At 40.0% G+C, this 8,961-nt stretch overlaps 1 long non-coding RNA gene across 1 annotated transcript; it reads left to right on the top strand.

Annotated features, from left to right (window-relative positions):
• The first annotated feature begins 6,302 nt into the window (after window positions 1–6,302).
• On the top strand, window positions 6,303–7,753 carry LOC146386338 (uncharacterized). Its single transcript, XR_014800198.1, has 4 exons — window positions 6,303–6,512; window positions 6,597–6,728; window positions 6,810–6,883; window positions 7,442–7,753. It is a non-coding gene; the product is annotated as an uncharacterized LOC146386338 (long non-coding RNA).
• The last annotated feature ends 1,208 nt before the right edge of the window (window positions 7,754–8,961 follow it).

Genomic DNA, 8,961 nt, shown 5'->3' with positions numbered 1-8,961 from the left:
GCGTCACAGATACACTTCATACATAGGTCACATCAAAACCACAATGACTTTTAACACAGTTTAAAAAGAACATTGTCTTCTATCTTCATAGCAGATGTCTCCTGTCAACCTTTTGACTTCCAGTTCTCATCACAAGACACTCATCCTGCAAGACACTGTTCCTCTTTTTGCAGAGATAACAAGAAACTGTTCCTCTTTTAGCAGAGACAATTTCACAGTTACAAGCAGACATGGCTAACCTCTCACCTATATATGATTCTCTCTAACTGAGTGTGTGTGTGCGTATGTGTCGTCCTTATATGCTCTCTCATCTCACCGGTTGCACTTCTGACCTTTCACCAGAACAGAGGCTCATCCTTATGTGTAACAACCTAACTGAAACTATATGTACTATGTTGAATAAATGTTATAAACAAGAACCTCTACTAACAGCTTAATAAAAGATATAAATGAAATAAAAGATAACAATGAAATAATTTCCCTGCTCTCCACACTCCCTCTCTTGGTGACCCTCTTCAGAGGGTCACCACACTTTACTTGTGACATTGCTCTGACCCTCTCTAGCCGTCCTCTGGCTCAGCAAATCAGATAACAACCTCATGTCATCTAAGTGGTCCCGTAATAAACACCAGCTCCCCCTCGAGAACACTCCATGCGTGAGATTGGAATGGGTCCCTCTCTTGCGGTCTATCAGGCCTCAGGCCTCCATCATCCTCACACCCTGTGGTCGCCGAGATCTTCTGCAAAGGAAACAAAACACCTTCTCCTGCACCTCCCTAACTCATCATGTTTGGGACTCCTTAATTAAAAGCATGATCCTAATTATGTTCTTGACTCATTGACTTGTATTTATATAAATTCTTCAGCGTTACTCATCATTTAAAACTCTTAAAGCTCTGCTTTCACGTCCCTGCATACGTTTCCTGTCGCCTTATCTGATCATCAACATCCTGTACACAAACTGTCGCTGCTGCAAGTTCCTCCACTCTGATCTAAAGTCACCTTCCACAAGAAAATCATTATAAGCGCCTATTCTACTAAAAGATCCAAAAGAAAACAACCACTTTAATCAATTAAGTTTAAACATATAAGCAATTACTCATGCATACATTTTATCATTGCTAAGTGCTGCCCTGAAACAACTCCTGTGTGTTAACACTAACTTCATTTTAACACTCACATTTCCTATGTTATAACCTGTTTTTTGGTATAGGCTTTTTATTTCATTTTGCTCATTTTAATGTAACAATACCTTCTAATTCTAGTTTATCAGACTTAACCAAAATATATGCTTTCCTTCCTTTGGTCCTTCTTTAAAGCAAGAAACTCCTATTCAGTTCCTCTTTTCTGTCACTTGTTACAGGGCCAGCTCAAGTTCAGTTAAACGCTAAATTAATTTGAGGCCTCTGGCCTGACAGGTTTATGGATTCTATGTGTTTGTAAGCATGTGCGGCCTTCCATGCTCCAGTCACCCTCAATATATCAACTGAGACATCGCGCTCAGTGAAGCTTACAACCTTCAATACGCTGGGCATCAACTCTGTTAATTAGCACAATCGCAATATATAAAAAATCATTTCTACGTATAAGCTCTCCCCTTTATCCTAAAAATAAATCTATGTACTATCTGTATGTGTAAGCCTACATTATAACCACTTCTTCTAGAAATCAAAAAGAAATCAAACCTTTTCTACTCCTACAACCCTCACTAGTTTTCCCCAAAGCATATCTTTTTGTCAACGTGTCCCACAATTTCCCTCTAAGATTTGTACACAGCTTTAAAAACACTGGCATCGTATCTTCTAAACAGGATTCAGTTCACTTTAATCCTTTAACCTTAACATAAAAATAACAATCTCTGCTTCAGTTTTACCATATCTAAATAATCAAAAAACCAAAAAGTCATAAAATGATCCTAAAACCCATTTCAAATTAAACCTTTCCCCCCTTTTTTTGACACATCTCATGTGTCAAAACTAAAAATGCTCAGTTTTCCCCACTCATGATGCAATCTATGTCATAAAAATAAACTTAAAACAGAACAGTTATCAGTCATGTGTTTCTTCAGTTAATGGTAACACGAGTTATATCAAAAAATGTTTCCCCTTTAGCATTTGACATTCTCCCAACAATATACTATAATACCATAATCTAACCCCACTCAATAAAACAGAAATTTTCTCAAAGCAAACATCAGCAACCCCAGAATTAAGCCTTCCACTCCTCCTGCTTATGGCAAAAGCAAAGCAAAATATATACTCTCTCTCTCTCTTTCTGGCAAATTGTTTGTCCACATTTATTCATCCCCACCTTCATCCAGTCACCCACATTCACTCACACGCATTCACACCATATTTTTTGCTAATAGTGGAGCCTCCCGCGCAAGTGATCAGATTCTCCACCCTCAGCAAAATGAGCTCATTCATTTGTTTTATTTTCCATAGGAAAATAGTTCTTTATGCTTTTGGACTGGATTGAATCACTACAATCCTTTTAGACAGGGACTTACGACCTGATCAGGTCCCCCTCCGGTAGCTTTCTCCTCAGCCAGTTGTAATCTGGAAAGCCCACCTTAAATTTGCTCTCCCGAGAATTTGTCAGCGCTGTTATTCACTGTTGCAGGCCTGCTTAGAACCAAAATGAGAAAAAGAGAGCTGATTATTAGCTCATAAAAACACAAAACAAAATCACCTGACAGGTTTTCTCTAAGTGCACTGTTACAAAAATAATGGGCCCAATTCTAGACATGTCCATTTTCAATAAAACTCCCTCTATTAAAACAAAAACAAAAACAACCCGAACCTAACTGACAGAATCAGGTCAACTCACAAAATTTCACCTCCTCAATACACCGAAAACTTTGTTAAAACCACACAATTTGCACACAACAATCACCCCCTTTATGCACTTTAACATACTTAGATTCAGCATAAGACATAACCCCCTTACAACAACATATCATCACTAAACTGTAAATTTCCTATGCAAATCTGCACTCCTCTTTTCTGCTATGCTTCCTCCCCTTAAAGCCTCAGTCACACACACACACACAGGAAGCTTCTTCGTCACCATTCACTCCAGCTAATTTGCATACTGAGTCATATCTCAACAAGTTGCCGTAACAAGAGAAATACATGTTTAAACATTACCAACTTATTAAATTATTTTCATTTTCTTTCTATACTAATCACTTGCTTTGATCAATCAGTACCATAAATGTTATAAACAAGAACCTCTACTAACAGCTTAATAAAAGATATAAATGAAATAAAAGATAACAATGAAATAATTTCCCTGCTCTCCACAACTCTCACCTGTTTGGCTATTTTTCCATCATGCTGTATCCATCCTATCTCAATGTTTCGTGTTGCTTTTTGCTTCTTTGTCTGTCTTATTCCTGCATCTGCATGCGAAGCGTTCTACTTTGGACTTTGTGTTTTGGTTTTCATTTTCTCATGAAGTTTTTGCACAAGTCCTAGTTTTCTTTTTGACAGTGGTTGCTTGCTTTTGCAGAAATTGAAGAGGGCAATTTGGTCTCCTTAGGAGGGAATGTAGTTTGCCAAAGTTGCGTCATCCATCAGCGCTATGACATCAAAGTCAATCTGCACACAAGAAGAAAGAAACGACAGTCATTTTCTGCAACATTTAAACTGCAAAGCAATATTAAGGTTAAGCCTCTTAGGTCACCGCTAATGCCAGTAGGAGAGTACTGACTGCAGTTATCAGAAAAGCTATCTATTTTATGCAAGGTGAAACACAATAATGAAAGAAGCAAAGTAAGGCACAGCCTTTCAGTAAATAGTAAATCCTCTTCTGTATTTAAAAAAAGGCAGGACTTGATTGGTTATAATGTGGGTAGTGCGTCTTCTAAGGATGTTCTACGACACTGAGGTGGCGTCTGCTGTCTTTTATGCTGTGGTCTGCTGGAGTGGTGGAATGGCAGAGAGGGACAGAGGGAAACTTAACAAACTGGTCAAGAGGGCCAACTCTGTCCTGGAACAGTCCGCTAAAGTCTACTGAGCAGACTGGGGAGGAGAGGATGTTGTCTGAGCTAACATCCATCATTCACCACACCTCCACGCGCTCTGCATAAGACTGTACGAGCACAGAGCACCTTGATCAGCAGTAGACTTTTGTGTACATATCTCTGTACATTTTTATTTGTACATACAAATTTTGGTTGCTTATGTATGTAGGACTACTTTGTGTCTTCCTTCTTTATTTTACATTCCTCTTGCAATAACAGCTGTGTAACACCCAAATTTCTCATTTGTGGGATAATAAAGGTTTATTCTATTATATTCTCTTCTATTCTATTCTCTTCTATTCTATTCTCTTCTATTCTATTCTATTCTATTCTACAATAACGCAGAGACACAGTCCATCCAGTCATTTAAGCAAAGGTATTACATATAGAACACAAATTAACATTGGAAATCACTCTTTGGCACAACATCAGGATTATCTCATTATTTATTTATCTATTTTTGTGTTTATGTGAGCAATATGCCTGATTTGCGACTTTCTGCATATCCATTGGCTGTGTGAACAAACGTCATGTCACTCTGAGGTCAAAGTTCAACGCAGCAGCAGTACAACGCTCCTCAGCCAACAATTTTTATTTTACTGTTCTCTCTCTCTCTGTCTTACATATATATATATATATATATATATATATATATATATATATATGTGCGCAGTCAGTACTTTGCATTGCTCCACAGTGGAAAGGAAAAGGACTGTAAGATGTCGAAGGAGCTCTTTTGTAGACTTGTAAGGAACACAGTCACCAGCATGGTTGCAATGCTTTGTGCTAGTCCCATGGGGAAAGAAGTAAGATACCCTCCAAACTCGAAATGAGAGCAATGTCACAGAAGATTGTCGACTATTACCCCATGTTACGTGATGCCAACACACACATGCCATACGTAAGTCATTCTTTACCCACTACAATATCTAAAATCGAGTGAGATAATAAAAGGATGTACAAATATATATTATTTTACCACAGCTGACCATCTACACCAGGGGTGGGCAACTCCAGGCCTCGAGGGCCGGTGTCCCTGCAGGTTTTAGATGTGTCCTGATTTAAATGGCTAAATTAGCTCCTCAACATGTCCTGCAGTTCTCCAAAGGCCTGGTAACAAACTAATCATGTGATTCAGGTGTGTTGACCCAAGGTGAGATCTAAAACCTGCAGGACACCGGCCCTCGAGGCCTGGAATTGCCCACCCCTGATCTACACCAAACTGTACAAACGACTCCAAAATATGAAGTCTCCAAGGAAGAGGCAGGGCTCCATGCCACAACGAGGCAGGCCCAGGAAGACTCTTTTCGGCTAAGACGACACAGACAATGGGACTGAAGGTGACCTAAGTGGCGAAGCAAGTGGTTCAAGTGACTATACCATACTTCTTGAGAGCAATGTTGACCTCAGCAAGGACAACTCAAATGCAGGTGTGTACTTTGGTCTGCTATACTAATGACGTTTGGACATATAAAACTTCAAAGAGACCACCTGCCCTCAGTTTTCTGTTCAGTGTCTTACAAGATTTACACAGTGATGAATATTTTCCTTAACTTTCTAGCTATTTCCTGTTATTAAATTCTGTTCATCTTCTGTTTTTTCCTCAGAGAAAGAATCCAAATTGCAGCTACCCTCCACTGTACCAACTACGTCAAACAATACTACCCTGGATTTGCCACTATTATCCAAGTCAGCATCATGCTCTGCACCCAGGGCTGATATAGGTCCTTCAACTGCACCTCCAGATGATGTTGTTGGCAAGTCCACCATCACCCTTATCTACCTCTCAGTCTGACTGTGGCTCCTCTTACAGCTCTTTCCAAAATATGGCTGCAGCAATGAACCCCGTTCTAAGTGTTTATTCCATAAATCATAGTGGTTTGGCATTAACTCAAGTTGGTCATAATCACTGTCCACACTGATGTGAACGATATACACAGTAAACAACCTTTACCTTATTTTCACCACAGTTTTATTCACGGGCATCTTAAACTTTCGTTTTAATATTTGATTCTGTTCAAACTAACAATTAACATAAATCCATGATCATTATACGAAAATGACACAAAGGGAAATGACCAGGACATATAGGGTCAGTTCATTACACAAACATATTTAACCTAAACATCAATTCTCATAAATATTATATTGAAAACGGTAACTTAAAAACAACCATACAACCTTACTAGAAATGACTGATTAGAAAAATCTGGATTTTGTGAAGTCTAGTTACACCATGTCTTGCAATTGCTCTTTGCTTTCCCTAGCAGACCATGACAGCCTGAAGATGCAGGCAAGACATTACAAAACCTTGAGCAACATGTACAGGAAACCCAATTCAAAAACCAACCAAAGTGACGTTGCTCAAATTTTGGACCTGGAGTTTGAGGCCAAACGAGCTTTTATTGATGCAGATGTTACAAGGGAAGAAGACAGGCCCACAAAAATATTTGAAGCATACCTGTTCTTCAAAGATATTCGAAATGTAAGTTCAACTACTTTCAGTTAAATTCCTTGCTTTCTCTGGATAGGTTTAGTTAGTTCTTGACTGAGCACAATTTTGTCATAGGCAATGGATGAACTGCGTCGCATCGTTGGTGGCTCCAACTGCAAATACATATATCAAATGAAGGGTAGATGGGCAGAGTTTTGTTCGAAGGTGCAGTTCTATAACCTCCTCTCCCCTTGGATGTACGTGGAGGTAAGTGGCCCTTTCATACATTAAATCCAAGTATCAGATATGTTCAGATTACTTCATTAAGAGACAATTCTCTCTCCACAGTGGATTTTACTGTCACTCTCTTCACTGCACTCCCATTTCTTTTTCCTTCACCAACTACACCACCAAAGCGGCTGGTAAGTGTCAGTGAGGCTCAACTTCATATCCTCAAGGTGAGAACAGCTGTAAGCAATACCAGTGACTGTACTCCATTTACTTGTATTATTATTATTTTGCTTTTTCATACTTAATAAGAGTGGCTTCAAAGTTCAATTCAGCAGGGATTAAATTACTCCTTAATTAATTTTCTTACTTGTCATTCAAAAACGACTCCAGTGAGGCAGTGCAGAACAAAAGCACATTGCAGTTGGGATACATGAAGAAGCAGTAAAAATGGATTTTTAAAAAGGCCTTCAAAAACTAGAATCTGTAACAGAGGTAAAAAAAAAAAAAAAAAAAAAAAAAAGATGTTAAAAAAAAGAAGAAAAAAGCACAAATAGACAAAATGAAAAGGCTGAAAAATAGAGAAAATTCATGCTCAGAATTGATACAATTTTAAAAATTTCACATTTATGTAAATCAGTTGGAGCATTGTAAACTCTTGATATCGCTTTTTGTGCCTTAAGCTGTTTGGATGCACAGCAGCGCTTTAATTTAAAATCTTGAAGAATTTGCTCTTTTTTGTTCTTTTCTAGCCGGGTGAAGATGCTATGCTATACCTTGAGAAGCGGCCTCTCTCCTCCCCAGTGCTACTTTTTGATGGGACAACCAGCATTGTTGCTGTGCAGTGACCACTCTCCCCTTGGAGGATTTCTGGGAAGGAATGTTGGTGTTGATGCCATATTACTACACCTTGCACTTAACATACCCAAAATGTGTTGTAACGGTCTTCTCTGTCATACAAACTGAGGTGATGTGTGCCACACAGCATACATCATGACCGGCACCCGACGCTTCTAATCCCTAGGAGAGCAGAGGGGAGAGAACTTGATAGTAATCTAGTGGCACTGGGCCCTGCCCGGGACAGGCTTGGGCAGCCTGCACCTCTGGCTGGATGGATGGCTCTCTTTGTCCAATCAGCCCTGGCTGCCAGATAATCCTCTGCAAGGGTCACAGCTGCCTCTACAGACATGGGTCAGTGCACCGTGTCCCCAGGCAGCCCCTCCACAAATTGCTCTAGCACCAAGTTCTCCAGCCTCTCCTCCGGCAGCATGGGCAAAATGAACCCAGCACATGCACACACATGTGACTTTTAGATATTATATACTCTTAGACCCCTGCATTTATTTTAATGCTTTGTGACTGCTTTTGAACATCTGTAGTATCTGTGGAAAAGTTTTCCCACAGGTAGGCCAGCAAGGAAAAGTTGATCCAATTTACAACCTGAGAAATAAAAGAAGTAGCTGCTCAGAAGGCTTGTAGCAGCATTCCAAAGTGAATGCAGAGTCAAGAGTTACCCCAAGGTTCCTGACAGACAAAAATGGACCAATGGCCTTCATTACATCAGGTGCATACATGTGCAGTGTTGGGGAGTAACGGAATACATGTACCGCCGTTACGTATTTAAAATACAAAATATGTGTAACTGTATTCCGTTACAGTTACCATTTAAAAAGGTGGTATTCAGAATACAGTTACTTTGTTGAAATAAATGGATTACACGGCGGTACTTCCCTGTTTCATATTGTCGCGGGTCAGGACTGTTTGGGTTTGTTTGACAGCTTCGTTCTGTTGTTCCAGGCGGCAGCGTTACGGTTGCCATGGTTACAGGGCGCCGCTCTCTCTCTCTCTCTCTGTGACTGTGTGTTTCCTGGGTGAGAGAGCGCCTTTTTGTTGTTGTTGTGCTAAGCTAACAGGCAGAATGCTACAAGCATAGCTCTAAAGAATGTAGCCTCATGGGCAGTGTAGTCCGTGCTGCAAGGAGAATGGACCGCCATACACGTTATGTGTCTGTGAGCAAGAGGAGAGAGAAAAAGGAGAGTGGAAAAGTACCAGCAGTCATCGAGCAGAAAACGGCAGCTGGAAGCATGTAAATATAATAATAACCACTGCAGCCAAAAAGAGAGCCTGACGAGCCCAGTTGTAAGTAAGCTATTAAGACTCGACTGTACGCTGTGTTCGTGTTTTCCTCCGAAAACAATAAGTTCCGTTGGAGCAGCCTTTCAACGCCTCTCTCTGTCTCTCGCTAGCAAAGTTGACCCAGACAACAAAGTAA

Source organism: Perissodus microlepis, chromosome 5 (genome assembly GCF_051167445.1).
Source record: "Perissodus microlepis isolate ML-2025 ecotype Zambia chromosome 5, ASM5116744v1, whole genome shotgun sequence".
Classification (NCBI taxonomy): domain Eukaryota; kingdom Metazoa; phylum Chordata; class Actinopteri; order Cichliformes; family Cichlidae; genus Perissodus; species Perissodus microlepis.
This window is presented reverse-complemented; position numbering and strand designations above follow the sequence as displayed.